Below are 14044 nucleotides of genomic sequence, written 5' to 3' on the forward strand. Positions count from 1 at the left end.
GCCCCTCCCCCTGCAAAGCATAGCTGTAACAAGTGTGATTCAGAAGATGGGGAGAGAGAGATTTTTTATTAAAGAATGGATTCACTTTTTCAATGCTAGTTAGAGATACTATAGTTATCACATTTCACATTGGATGTATTAACTACAAAAAGGTAAGACGTGTTTTTAATTCTGGTGCCGCTCTGCACACACAAGCTTGTTAGCTAGCTAGCTCTGGTCCAACGTTAAGCCAATTCTGAAGTTCAGACATTCAAAGTTCCTCCATTAGGAGCTGCTCCTCCGTAGGTATAATTCTGTCCTCCTCCAGCCTCTCTCGCTCTCTCCCCACACGTCTCTTACACTTGTCTTTCCATCACATGTAAACAACTCACTGAACTACAGTTTTCCTGCTCCATATCAAGCTGCTCGATCCACAATGCATGATCTGTGAAGTTTAATTTAATGTCAAGCTAAATGTTAAAAAAATTAAAAATGATTTCAGAGGTTTAAAAAAAGAACAGAAAGCAACGATATAAACCAGTACTTTTTTGTGTTCGAACCAGTTCAGAACATTATTTTACTGGTCGTAACAGTGGAATGGAATGAAAAACAATCTGTTCAGTGTCAGAAACTAATTTTGGTTCCAACCCCACGGTAAGTAAGGAATCTGCTAGTTTCTGACATGACTTACTGCATCTCCAAGGTGAAGTCAGAAAAGACACAGCTCAAAATCATTGTAGGCTACAAGGTGTAATAAAAATCTATGTGACGTTATAGGACCACATAGGTGAATCAGATCAACTCCTACTGTATACCAGACAGTAACCTTGGTTCAGATCAGATCACGACATAAGTCATATACCAGACAGTAACCTTGGTTCAGATCAGATCACGACATAAGTCATATACCAGACAGTAACCTTGGTTCAGATCAGATCACGACATAAGTCATATACCAGACAGTAACCTTGGTTCAGATCAGATCACGACATAAGTCATATACCAGACAGTAACCTTGGTTCAGATCAGATCACGACATAAGTCATATACCAGACAGTAACCTTGGTTCAGATCAGATCACGACATAAGTCATATACCAGACAGTAACCTTCAGATCAGGTCACGACATAAGTCATATACCAGACAGTAACCTTGGTTCAGATCAGATCACGACATAAGTCATATACCAGACAGTACCCTTGGTTCAGATCAGATCACAACATAAGTCATATACCAGACAGTAACCTTGGTTCAGATCAGATCACGACATAAGTCATATACCAGACAGTAACCTTGGTTTTGCGATCCTCGCCCAGCTGGGTCTACGTGTTATGGGCCAGTGGAAGCGGAAAGAGATCATTCTTACAATACTGTATATCAACACAGTGATATTCCACTGGACTCCTGTGGAACTCAAGAACATCTTGCCTTTGAACAAAACATAAACATCCTTCAAAATGCTTTCCTTACTGAGAGAGCAACTACCATAACTGTTTCCCAGGCTAATGACATAGGCCTATTTAGATAAAACATTAGGCTCCATATTTAATGGAGAGACGTATTGTTTCCCAGGATAAACCAATATTAGTTATTAGTTATATATATATATATATATATACCATGAATGTACTGTAGGTGTACAGTAGCTGTGAACTCAGGCAGCTCGGAGCCAGTGGTAGTCCCTGCACTGTTGACATTCCTTCCTACTAAATGAGGCCAGAGCAACAGCGTAATCACTAAGTTAATCTGTTTCTGGGACACACCCTGCTTTCAATCTCACAGCAGGGCGACGACACAGCCAAATAGGGCTGACATGTTCCCTGGCCTGAAAACACACTTTATCTAACCCAATCTACTGTATGTTGTATATGTCATCCATAAACATTGTAAACTATGATTCCCTTGGCCAGAGAATCATGTAGGCCGGCGTAAACGCATGATTAGTACATAGTCGTAAACAACTATTTTCACCGTAGGCACGATTCCATTTCCAAAAAGCTGATAAAGGTTGATGTCCGATATGTCATTTATTTTACTGTAAAACAAAGTATTAAAATGAGTAACTAAAACTTAAATTTCCCTCTTTTTGATCATTCATGAGTGGAAAGGCAATTCCAGGGCCACTAGCAGCATTTTGAACATTTTAGTTTCAAGGATTTTTATTGTGTTCATGAAATACGTGATACAGATACAATACAATAGACAAGGTATGTGTTGCACCATCATACTGAACACCATCATACTGAACCCCATCACACTGAACCCCATCACACTGAACCCCATCATACTGAACCCCATCACACTGAACCCCATCACACTGAACACCATCACACTGAACCCCATCACACTGAACCCCATCATACTGAACCCCATCACACTGAACACCATCATACTGAACCCCATCCTACTGAACCCCATCACACTGAACCCCATCATAATGAACCCCATCACACTGAACCCCATCCTACTGAACCCCATCCTACTGAACCCCATCTCACTGAACCCCATCACACTGAACCCCATCACACTGAACCCCATCCTACTGAACCCCATCACACTGAACACCATCCTACTGAACCCCATCATACTGAACCCCATCATACTGAACCCCATCATAATGAACCCCATCCTACTGAACCCCATCACACTGAACCACATCATACTGAACCCCATCACACTGAACCCCATCACACTGAACCCCATCACACTGAACCCCATCCTACTGAACCCCATCCTACTGAACCCCATCTCACTGAACCCCATCACACTGAACCCCATCACACTGAACCCCATCCTACTGAACCCCATCACACTGAACACCATCCTACTGAACCCCATCATACTGAACCCCATCATACTGAACCCCATCATAATGAACCCCATCCTACTGAACCCCATCACACTGAACCACATCATACTGAACACCATCACACTGAACACCATCCTACTGAACCCCATCACACTGAACCCCATCACACTGAACCACATCATACTGAACCCCATCACACTGAACCCCATCATACTGAACCCCATCATACTGAACCCCATCATACTGAACCCCATCACACTGAACCCCATCATACTGAACCCCATCATACTGAACCCCATCACACTGAACCCCATCACACTGAACCCCATCATACTGAACACCATCCTACTGAACCCCATCACACTGAACACCATCATACTGAACCACATCATACTGAACCCCATCACACTGAACCCCATCATACTGAACCACATCATACTGAACCCCATCACACTGAACACCATCACACTGAACCCCATCACACTGAACCCCATCATACTGAACCCCATCACACTGAACCCATCACACCGAACACCATCCTACTGAACCCCATCACACTGAACCCCATCCTACTGAACCCCATCATACTGAACCCCATCACACTGAACCCCATCACACTGAACCCCATCGTACTGAACCCCATCATACTGAACCCCATCACACTGAACCCCATCACACTGAACCCCATCATACTGAACCCCATCATACTGAACCCCATCATACTGAACACCATCATACTGAACCCCATCACACTGAACCCCATCCTACTGAACCCCATCACACTGAACACCATCACACTGAACCCCATCCTACTGAACCCCATCACACTGAACCCCATCACACTGAACATCATCCTACTGAACCCCATCATACTGAACCCCATCACACTGAACCCCATCATACTGAACACCATCATACTGAACCCCATCCTACTGAACCCCATCACACTGAACCCCATCACACTGAGCCCCATCACACTGAACCCCATCATACTGAACCCCATCACACTGAACCCCATCACACTGAACCCCATCACACTGAGCCCCATCACACTGAACCCCATCATACTGAACCCCATCACACTGAACCCCATCCTACTGAACCCCATCACACTGAACCCCATCATACTGAACCCCATCACACTGAGCCCCATCACACTGAACCCCATCACACTGAACCCCATCACACTGAACCCCATCCTACTGAACCCCATCATACTGAACACCATCCTACTGTTCTGAGCAGCTGCTCTAATATATTGTTATCATTCCCTCCTTCTCAGTGCTGCTTATTCTCTAATTCAAACCAGAGCTTTCCTCTGGCTGGCTTGACAGGGGAACTCCTGTCCTCTGGCTGTTCTGCTCTGCTTTCCTCCCCCCTCCTCTTCCATTCCTATCCTCTCCTCTCGGCTGTTCTGCTCTGCCTTCCTCCCCCCTCCTCTTCCATTCCTATCCTCTCCTTCTCTCCTCTCCTTCTCCCCTCTCCTATCTCCTCTCCCTTTTCCTTTCTGTTCCTCTTCTCCACTCCTCTCGTCTTCGCCTGTCCCGTCAACTCACCTATCCTGAGTCTACGGAATAATTCTGACAGAATGGTCTCATCTCATTCTTCTCCTGAGTGGACCATCTCATGTGGCTGCCATGTGCTTGCCCATGCTGGTAGCTACCACAGAGTGGATCAACAGAATCAACAGAAGATGCAGATGGTTGATAAGTCCTGTTGCAACTGAGGAGACATCCTCCTAGATCACCATATTGCTTCTACCTTACAGATCAGGGGTAAGGGGTAAGGGGTAGAGGTCGACCGATTAATCGGAATGGCCGATTAATTCGGGCCGATTTCAAGTTTTCATAACAATCGGTAATCGGTATTTTTGGCCACCGATTTGGCGATTATTATTATTATTATTATTTTTTTTATAAATAGTTTTTTTAACTAGGAAAGTCAGTTAAGAACACATTCTTATTTTCAATGACGGCCTAGGAACAGTGGGTTAACTGCCTTGTTCAGGGGCAGAACGACAGATTTTTACCTTGTCAGCTTGGGGATTCAATCTTGCAACCTTATGGTTAACTAGTCCAACGCTCTAACCATCTGCTTTACATTGCACTCCACGAGGAGCCTGCCTGTTACGCGAATGCAGTAAGAAGCCAAGGTAAGTTGCTAGCTAGCATTAAACTGATCTTATAAAAAACAATAAATCAATCATAATCACTAGTTAACTACACATGGTTGATGATATTACTAGTTTATCTAGCCTATCCTGCATTGCATATAATCGATGCGGTGCGCATTCGCGAAAAAGGTTGCTCCAACTTGTACCTAACCATAAACATCAATGTCTTTCTTAAAATCAATACACAAGTATAGTTAATATTGCCTGCTAACATGAATTTCTTTTAACTAGGGAAAATGTGTCACCTCTGCAACAGAGTCAGGGTATATGCAGCAGTTTGGGCCGCCTGGCTCGTTGCGAACTGTGAAGACTATTTCTTCCTAACAAAGACAGCCAACTTCGCCAAATGGGGGATGATTTAACAAAAGCGCATTTGCGAAAAAAGCACAATCGTTGCACGACTGTACCTAACCACAAACATCAATGCCTTTCTTAAAATTAATACACAGAAGTATATATTTTTAAACCTGCATATTTAGCTAAAAGAAATCCAGGTTAGCAGGCAATATTAATCAGGTGAAATTGTGTCATTTTGCGTTCATTGCACGTAGAGTCAGGGTATATGCAACAGTTTGGGCCGCCTGGCTCATTGCGAACTAATTTGCCGGAATTGTAAATAATTATGGCATAACATTGAAGGTTGTTCAATGTAACAGAAATATTTAGACTTATGGATGCGGTTCCGTATTTCACTGAAATAATAAATGTGATAGTTTCCGGATTGGACCGTATTAATGACCTAAGGCTCGTATTTCTGTGTGTTATTATGTTATAATTAAGTCTATGATTTGATAGAGCAGTCTGACTGAGCGATGGTAGGCACCAGCAGGCTCGTAAGCATTCATTCAAAACAGCACTTTACTGCGTTTTGCCAGCAGCTCTTCACAATGCATTGCTCTGTTTATGACTTCAAGCCTGTCAACTCCCAAGATTAGGCTGGTGTAACCGATGTGAAATGGCTAGCTAGTTAGTGGGGTGCACCCTAATAGCGTTTCAAACGTCACTCGCTCTGAGACTTGGAGTAGTTGTTTCCCTTACTCTGCATGGCTGTTGTCGATGTGTTCCTGGTTCGAGCCAAGGTAGGAGCGAGGAGAGGGACGGATGCTATACTGTTACACTGGCAATACTAAAGTGCCTATAAGAACATCCAATAGTCAAAGGTATATGAAATAGAAATCGTATAGAGAGAAATAGTCCTATAATTCCTATAATAACTACAACCTATAACTTCTTACCTGGGAATATTGAAGACTCATGTTAAAAGGAACCACCAGCGTTCATATGTTCTCATGTTCTGAGCAAGGAACTTAAATGTTAGCTTTTTTACATGGCACATATTGCACTTTTACTTTCTTCTCCAACATTTAGTTTTTGCATTATTTAAACCAAATTGAACATGTTCATTATTTATTTGAGACTAAATTGATTTTATTGATGTATTATATTAAGTTAAAATAAGTGTTCATTCAGTATTGTTGTAATTGTCATTATTACAAATACATTTTAAAAAATTCGGCAGATTAATCGGTATCGGCGGTTTGGCCCTCCAATAATCGATATCAGTATCGGCGTTGAAAAATCATAATCGGTCGACCTCTAGTAAGGGGTAAGGGGTTAGGGGTAAGGGGTTAGGGGGTAAGGGGCTAGAGGTTAGGGGTTAGGGTTAAGGGGTAAGGGGTTAAGGGTAGGGTAGGGTAGGGTAGGGTAAGGAGCGTTATGACCAAGGAGAAAGGGCTAGGGAGGGAATTAGTATCAGTTAGTTCTGTAACAGAGAGGAGAGGTCTCTATGAAGGACCAGGTAGTTCTGTAACAGAGAGGAGAGGTCTCTATGAAGGACCAGGTAGTTCTGTAACAGAGAGGAGAGGTCTCTATGAAGGACCAGGTAGTTCTGTAACAGAGAGGAGAGGTCTCTATGAAGGACCATGTAGTTCTGTAACAGAGAGGAGAGGTCTCTATGAAGGACCAGGTAGTTCTGTAACAGAGAGGAGAGGTCTCTATGAAGGACCAGGTAGTTCTGTAACAGAGAGGAGAGGTCTCTATGAAGGACCAGGTAGTTCTGTAACAGAGAGGAGAGGTCTCTATGAAGGACCAGGTAGTTCTGTAACAGAGGGGAGAGGTCTCTATGAAGGACCATGTAGTTCTGTAACAGAGAGGAGAGGTCTCTATGAAGGACCAGGTAGTTCTGTAACAGAGAGGTCTCTATGAAGGACCAGGTAGTTCTGTAACAGAGAGGTCTCTATGAAGGACCATGTAGTTCTGTAACAGAGAGGTCTCTATGAAGGACCATGTAGTTCTGTAACAGAGAGGGTCTCTATGAAGGACCAGGTAGTTCTGTAACGGAGAGGAGAGGTCTCTATCAGGGAAGAGCTGAGGGGGTTTCCTGACAGGGGCCTCCAAGCAGGAAGCAGCATAGTTACTGTAGTGCACTATATAGGGAATAGGGTGCCATTTGGGGTCTATTGTAGTGCACTATATAGGAAATAGCATGCCATTTGAGGTCTATTGTAGTGCACTATATATGTAATAGGGTCGCATTTGGTGTCTATTCCAGTGCACTATATAGCGAATAGGGTGCCATTTGAGGTCTATTGTAGTGCACTATATAGGTAATAGGGTGCCATTTGGGGTCTATTGTAGTGCACTATATAGGGAATAGGGTGCCAGTTGGGATGCACCCTTTGTTTTCCTATAGCTACAGTATTTCGATTCATCAGAGGCCTTATTTTATTTATTTAACCAGGCAAATTCATATTTACAATGACGGCCTACCCCGGCCAAACCCTAACAACGCTGGGTCAATTGTGCGCCGCCCTATGGGACTCCCAATCACGGCCGGTTGTGATACAGCCTGGAATCGAACCAGGGTCTGTAGTGACGCCTCTAGCACTGAGACGCAGTGCCTTAGACCGCTGCGTCGATACCAAAACATTCTCATCTTGCTTGAGTTAGGGTATTGCAAGTTTGACTATCGCAATATCATGGAAAAACGCCATACCACAATCTAAGAGACACTGCAATGAAGCCACAAGCTCCAACAAGCCTCCAACTGAAACACCATCTGTGGGCATCATGTGTTGCTATGGAGGTGGGGCAATCCTCCACTAAGGCAAACAGAACAATAACAGGTTGGTTTCTCCCTGTTCAACCCCAAATAAAAGTCTTTCCATGGTATTTTCTACATCCCTTTCTGTGTTATTCATGTACACCTTGTTAAAATTCTCTGAATAGTTTATGTTCTTACTCTTGACACATCGGTCAAAAATGGCTTTAACTCCCTAATTGGCGTGCCTTTACACCAATCAGCTAGTTCTCCACCCAAACAGGAAACAAGAGAAGCTTCAAATGGAATGTTAAATGTAGCTGTACCTAGGAGACGGCAGCAGCACAGCATGGGGGCTCTCTGCACCAGAACAATGTGTGTTAAATCCTGGCTCTCCCTCCCAGATACACAGAGAGACAAGAAGACAGGGAGCGCAGCCTTCATGCTGGCAGATAGAGGTCCAGGACAGTACATGGATCCACAGGGAGACAGGAAGACAGGGAGACAAGCCTCCATGCTGGCAGATAGAGGTCCAGGACAGTACGTGGATCCACAGGGAGACAGGAAGACAGGGAGACAAGCCTCCATGCTGGCAGATAGAGGTCCAGGACAGTACGTGGATCCACAGGGAGACAGGAAGACAGGGAGAGCAGCCTTCATGCTGGCAGATAGAGGTCCAGGACAGTACGTGGATCCACAGGGAGACAGGAAGACAGGGAGAGCAGCCTCCATGCTGGCAGATAGAGGTCCAGGACAGTATGTGGATCCACAGGGAGACAGGAAGACAGGGAGACAAGCCTCCATGCTGGCAGATAGAGGTCCAGGACAGTATGTGGATCCACAGGGAGACAGGAAGACAGGGAGACAAGCCTCCATGCTGGCAGATAGAGGTCCAGGACAGTATGTGGATCCACAGGGAGACAGGAAGACAGGGAGACAAGCCTCCATGCTGGCAGATAGAGGTCCAGGACAGTACGTGGATCCACAGGGAGACAGGAAGACAGGGAGACAAGCCTCCATGCTGGCAGATAGAGGTCCAGGACAGTACATGGATCCACAGGGAGACAGGAAGACAGGGAGACAAGCCTCCATGCTGGCAGATAGAGGTCCAGGACAGTACATGGATCCACAGGGAGACAGGAAGACAGGGAGACAAGCCTTCATGCTTGCAGATAGAGGTCCAGGACAGTACATGGATCCACAGGGAGACAGGAAGACAGGGAGACAAGCCTCCATGCTGGCAGATAGAGGTCCAGGACAGTACATGGATCCACAGGGAGACAGGAAGACAGGGAGACAAGCCTCCATGCTGACAGATAGAGGTCCAGGACAGTACATGGATCCACAGGGAGACAGGAAGACAGGGAGACAAGCCTTCATGCTGGCAGATAGAGGTCCAGGACAGTACATGGATCCACAGGGAGACAGGAAGACAGGGAGACAAGCCTCCATGCTGGCAGATAGAGGTCCAGGACAGTACGTGGATCCACAGGGAGACAGGAAGACAGGGAGACAAGCCTCCATGCTGGCAGATAGAGGTCCAGGACAGTATGTGGATCCACAGGGAGACAGGAAGACAGGGAGACAAGCCTCCATGCTGGCAGATAGAGGTCCAGGACAGTACATGGATCCACAGGGAGACAGGAAGACAGGGAGACAAGCCTCCATGCTGGCAGATAGAGGTCCAGGACAGTACGTGGATCCACAGGGAGACAGGAAGACAGGGAGACAAGCCTCCATGCTGGCAGATAGAGGTCCAGGACAGTACGTGGATCCACAGGGAGACAGGAAGACAGGGAGACAAGCCTCCATGCTGGCAGATAGAGGTCCAGGACAGTACATGGATCCACAGGGAGACAGGAAGACAGGGAGACAAGCCTCCATGCTGGCAGATAGAGGTCCAGGACAGTACATGGATCCACAGGGAGACAGGAAGACAGGGAGACAAGCCTCCATGCTGGCAGATAGAGGTCCAGGACAGTACGTGGATCCACAGGGAGACAGGAAGACAGGGAGACAAGCCTCCATGCTGGCAGATAGAGGTCCAGGACAGTTCGTGGATCCACAGGGAGACAGGAAGACAGGGAGACAAGCCTCCATGCTGGCAGATAGAGGTCCAGGACAGTATGTGGATCCACAGGGAGACAGGAAGACAGGGAGACAAGCCTCCATGCTGGCAGATAGAGGTCCAGGACAGTTCGTGGATCCACAGGGAGACAGGAAGACAGGGAGACAAGCCTCCATGCTGGCAGATAGAGGTCCAGGACAGGTCGTGGATCCACAGGGAGACAGGAAAACAGGGAGACAAGCCTCCATGCTGGCAGATAGAGGTCCAGGACAGTACAAGCCTGGAAAGATCCCTGCCAGGTACACTATCTTACATATAGTGTACCTACATTGTCACCAACCTCAACGAGGATTTAGTGTTGGGACTTGTCAGTAACAGTTTCACATAGTGTTAATATGCTTAGGCCTACCAGTGACATAAACTGACAATACACATGAACTGTATTTCACAAGCATTTATACTTTATAATGTGAGTTACAGTCTATATAGTAGTTATGTATTGTGAGTTACAGTCTATATAGTAGTTATGTATTGTGAGTTACAGTCTATAAGGTAGTTATGTATTGTGAGTTACAGTCTTTATAGTAGTTATGTATTGTGAGTTACAGTCTATAAGGTAGTTATGTATTGTGAGTTACAGTCTATAAGGTAGTTATGTATTGTGAGTTACAGTCTATAAGGTAGTTATGTATTGTGAGTTACAGTCTATAAGGTAGTTATGTATTGTGAGTTACAGTCTATATAGTAGATATGTATTGTGAGTTACAGTCTATAAGGTAGTTATGTATTGTGAGTTACAGTCTATAAGGTAGTTATGTATTGTGAGTTACAGTCTATATAGTAGATATGTATTGTGAGTTACAGTCTATAAGGTAGTTATGTATTGTGAGTTACAGTCTATAAGGTAGTTATGTATTGTGAGTTACAGTCTATATAGTAGATATGTATTGTGAGTTACAGTCTATAAGGTAGTTATGTATTGTGAGTTACAGTCTATAAGGTAGTTATGTATTGTGAGTTACAGTCTATATAGTAGTTATGTATTGTGAGTTACAGTCTATAAGGTAGTTATGTATTGTGAGTTACAGTCTATAAGGTAGTTATGTATTGTGAGTTACAGTCTATAAGGTAGTTATGTATTGTGAGTTACAGTCTATATAGTAGATATGTATTGTGAGTTACAGTCTATAAGGTAGTTATGTATTGTGAGTTACAGTCTATAAGGTAGTTATGTATTGTGAGTTACAGTCTATATAGTAGTTATGTATTGTGAGTTACAGTCTATAAGGTAGTTATGTATTGTGAGTTACAGTCTATAAGGTAGTTATGTATTGTGAGTTACAGTCTATAAGGTAGTTATGTATTGTGAGTTACAGTCTATATAGTAGTTATGTATTGTGAGTTACAGTCTATATAGTAGTTATGTATTGTGAGTTACAGTCTATAAGGTAGTTATGTATTGTGAGTTACAGTCTATAAGGTAGTTATGTATTGTGAGTTACAGTCTATAAGGTAGTTATGTATTGTGAGTTACAGTCTATATAGTAGATATGTATTGTGAGTTACAGTCTATAAGGTAGTTATGTATTGTGAGTTACAGTCTATAAGGTAGTTATGTATTGTGAGTTACAGTCTATAAGGTAGTTATGTATTGTGAGTTACAGTCTATATAGTAGATATGTATTGTGAGTTACAGTCTATAAGGTAGTTATGTATTGTGAGTTACAGTCTATAAGGTAGTTATGTATTGTGAGTTACAGTCTATAAGGTAGTTATGTATTGTGAGTTACAGTCTATATAGTAGATATGTATTGTGAGTTACAGTCTATAAGGTAGTTATGTATTGTGAGTTACAGTCTATAAGGTAGTTATGTATTGTGAGTTACAGTCTATAAGGTAGTTATGTATTGTGAGTTACAGTCTATAAGGTAGTTATGTATTGTGAGTTACAGTCTATAAGGTAGTTATGTATTGTGAGTTACAGTCTATATAGTAGTTATGTATTGTGAGTTACAGTCTATAAGGTAGTTATGTATTGTGAGTTACAGTCTATAAGGTAGTTATGTATTGTGAGTTACAGTCTATAAGGTAGTTATGTATTGTGAGTTACAGTCTATATAGTAGTTATGTATTGTGAGTTACAGTCTATAAGGTAGTTATGTATTGTGAGTTACAGTCTATATAGTAGTTATGTATTGTGAGTTACAGTCTATATAGTAGTTATGTATTGTGAGTTACAGTCTATATAGTAGATATGTATTGTGAGTTACAGTCTATAAGGTAGTTATGTATTATGAGTTACAGTCTATATAGTAGATATGTATTGTGAGTTACAGTCTATAAGGTAGTTATGTATTGTGTGTTACAGTCTATAAGGTAGTTATGTATTGTGAGTTACAGTCTATATAGTAGTTATGTATTGTGAGTTACAGTCTATAAGGTAGTTATGTATTGTGAGTTACAGTCTATATAGTAGATATGTATTGTGAGTTACAGTCTATATAGTAGTTATGTATTGTCTACATAGTAGTTAAATATTGTCTATATAGTAGTTATATAGTAGTTATGTATTGTGAGTTACAGAGTTACAGTCTATATAGTAGTTATGTATTGTGTGTTACAGTCTATATAGTAGTTATGTATTGTCTATATAGTAGTTATATAGTAGTTATGTATTGTGAGTTACAGTCTATAAGGTAGTTATGTATTGTGAGTTACAGTCTATAAGGCAGATATGTATTGTGAGTTACAGTCTATATAGTAGTTATGTATTGTGAGTTACAGTCTATATAGTAGTTATGTATTGTGAGTTAGTCTATATAGTAGTTATGTATTGTGAGTTACAGTCTATATAGTAGTTATGTATTGTGAGTTACAGAGTTACAGTCTATAAGGTAGTTATGTATTGTGAGTTACAGTCTATATAGTAGATATGTATTGTGAGTTACAGTCTATATAGTAGTTATGTATTGTGAGTTACAGTCTATATAGTAGTTATGTATTGTGAGTTACAGAGTTACAGTCTATAAGGTAGTTATGTATTGTGAGTTACAGTAAGGTATTATGGCATGTTTATTCTATGGCTGATTCAATCTGTCACACTTCGTCCTTGCTCATCGTAATGGATAATGACAATGACAAGGCATGCAAGCAACGTCTGAATTCCTGCCATGCCTTCTCAGTACACAGTTGAATGTTCCTGGTTGGGATAACTGCAGGCAGGGTACGGAAAGAGATATGGGGGTGTTAGGAGTGACAGTTCGAGGCTCATATCAAACAACATGTTGTGTCGATGTAATTGTAGACGTGAAGACAGTCGCTTCGCTCTCGCCCCTGGCAACCAGATGGGTAACATAGGCATTACGTGATATTGGAAGAAGTCTTCATGACTCTTAGTATATACCCCGTGTCAAAATGTGCCCATGCCTGCTCACTGAAGACTGTACCCATAACTGATAGGAAAGCATGTCTCTACCGGCTCTCTCTCTCTCTCTCTCTCTCTCTCTCTCTCTCTCTCTCTCTCTCTCTCTCAGGCCCAGCCTACGGCTATTGAGCAACTTTTATGGGAATACAGTAGCTACTTCTGTTGCAACAAACAAAATGAATGAATCAACAGCGGAGGGGGAAAAAAAGATTGTAGAAGAGGGTGGTTGTAAGAGATGAAAATGCTATGTTGTAAAAAGCTTTGCTCCACTAAACCCACATAGTTGTTACCGTAAAGCCTTTGACAGAAGGCGCCTTGGGTTGAAAGACAGGGAGGGTAGTAATGCCTCTCTCACACTCACGCATACCTGCCTATCTATGTGCTTTAATAATCAATCTCTCTATGCCACTGCAAAGGTATCACGTTTACTATAATGAAACTGGCACAGACAGCTAGTCTAAATGCACACCGTGTAATTCGTAACGTAGCCTACGTTGAACGCATTCTTTCCATCGATCCATAATGTGAAGGAACGCAATCAGCCGGTGAAG

General features: G+C 42.8%; 1 protein-coding gene across 2 annotated transcripts in view; it reads right to left on the reverse strand.

Annotated features, from left to right (window-relative positions):
• Positions 1 to 14044, reverse strand: part of LOC106592985 (receptor-type tyrosine-protein phosphatase epsilon) — a 181002-nt gene that overhangs the window by 166448 nt on the left and 510 nt on the right. The gene's annotated exons all lie outside the window — the stretch shown is intronic.

This window comes from Salmo salar, chromosome ssa18, assembly GCF_905237065.1.
Source record: "Salmo salar chromosome ssa18, Ssal_v3.1, whole genome shotgun sequence".
NCBI classification, from domain to species: domain Eukaryota; kingdom Metazoa; phylum Chordata; class Actinopteri; order Salmoniformes; family Salmonidae; genus Salmo; species Salmo salar.